The following is a 1,780-nucleotide window of genomic DNA, read 5'->3' as shown; positions in this document are numbered from 1 at the left end:
GGAGAAATTGAGAAGAAAAGTATTCAAGGCCTAGCTTAATTCATCAGCTATTGTTTTTGCAATGGTTGCACTGAAGACTGAATTTCCTTTCTGTTTTCCTTTGAACAAAATTTTTACACAATCCATATAGATTAAGGCAGAAGATAAACTCTTTGCCCCCAAAAATTTACATGTTGATAGGAGAGCTAAACAAGCTAGTGGACAATAGTGATATGCATCAGTATCAATACCAGGCAGGAAAGTATGGGAATGAAGGGTATTATGCACACCTGTTCTCAGGGTTAGGTCACAGTATTTAGAAAAAATAACATCTGATCCAAGAATAAAATATGAGTAAGAGTTAGTCAATTTTCCTGGTGTTTGTCACCATATTTCATTAGTTTCAGAATTTATTTCCCAATTTTACTTTCAGTTGAGAAAGAATTCAAAGAAATGGAAATTTAAACAACAGCCGCTGAATTCATCTTACTAGGATTTGCTAACCATTTTGAAATGCAAGAGCTATTTGTCCTTGTCTTCTTGCCATTGATCTGACCATTCATCTTGAAAATGCCACAACAATCAAGTCTTTCAGTCCACATTCCAATTTATTATTTCCTCAGCAACTTGAGCTTCTTAGACATCAGCTATATAACCACTATAGCCCAGGTCATGCTTGTAAATATCTGGGAAAGGAAGACCACCTCCTAAGAGGACTGTCTCTCCCAGATCATCTTCTTTGTAACATGTGCTGGCACTGAATATGTCTTACGGGCTGCCATGGCTTATGATCACTATGTGGCCATTTGCCACCCTCTTTAGTGTCCAGTACTCACGAGTGTGAAGGTCTGTGTTTGCCTGTTGACAGGGTCTTGGCTCTGTGGTCTGGTGAATTCTGTAACACACACAGTGCTGGCAGTCATACTCATCCTGTGTGGTCCCAATGAGATCATCCACTTTCTCTATGATATCCCATTGATCCTGAAGCTCCCTGCTCAGACACGTCTGTCAGTGAGTCTGTGCTCCATGTGGCCAGTGCCACCATTGGCCTGAGCCCCTGCCTGTTTACTGCCGGGTCCTACATACTCATCATCTCAGCCATCCTTAGGATTTTCTCTCCTCAAGGCAGGTGCAAGTCCTTCTCCACTTGTGCATCCCACCTGACAGTGGTGATAGTCTTCTTTGGAACAGCCAACTTTAATTATGGCAGGCCCAGAGAAGGACACCGTTTGGACATGAACATTCAGGTCTCTGTTCTCTTTCATGTAGTGACACCTATGTTGAACCCTATCATTTATAGGTTCTGAGACAAGGAGCTTGAAAGTGCCTTGAGGTAACTGACTGGAAATCATGGATTCACTAGTGAAATCAGCAACTAGATAATGTTTTTCTTCTGGAAAATTTCTCTTTTTTTATTTAAAAAATAAGAGGAGGAAAACATTAACAGACAGACAACATTTTACAAAATAGCAAAAGAACAGTACAGACAGTACGAGTTACAAACAAGGTGGTAGGGAATTAACAATGCTTCTTGTATTACATACTGATATCTTCAAAGTGGTTTCTCATGAAAGCAGATAGAGACATGCAATACTGATCAATCAAGGACTCATTAACACTTTCTTTCAGCAAAGAAGTAGAGGACAGTACATCAACTATGTTAATTATCCTCTATCTATATGCATACAAAATTTCTCCTTCTTTCTCTTTTCTTTTCCCACATCCCAGTTGCCCTTTACCCTTGAGAGTTTTCCTATCATTTCACAATGTCTATCATATCTCCTAGTTTAAATTAACTCTT

At 39.4% G+C, this 1,780-nt stretch overlaps 1 pseudogene; it reads left to right on the top strand.

Annotated features, from left to right (window-relative positions):
- Positions 1–549: 549 nt before the first annotated feature.
- Positions 550–1,358, top strand: LOC102022135 (annotated as a pseudogene).
- The last annotated feature ends 422 nt before the right edge of the window (positions 1,359–1,780 follow it).

This window comes from Chinchilla lanigera, unplaced genomic scaffold (genome assembly GCF_000276665.1).
Source record: "Chinchilla lanigera isolate Chin_1 unplaced genomic scaffold, ChiLan1.0 scaffold00167, whole genome shotgun sequence".
In the NCBI taxonomy this organism is placed as follows: domain Eukaryota; kingdom Metazoa; phylum Chordata; class Mammalia; order Rodentia; family Chinchillidae; genus Chinchilla; species Chinchilla lanigera.
The sequence above is the reverse complement of the archived record's forward strand: the minus strand, read 5'-3'. Positions and strand labels throughout refer to the sequence as shown.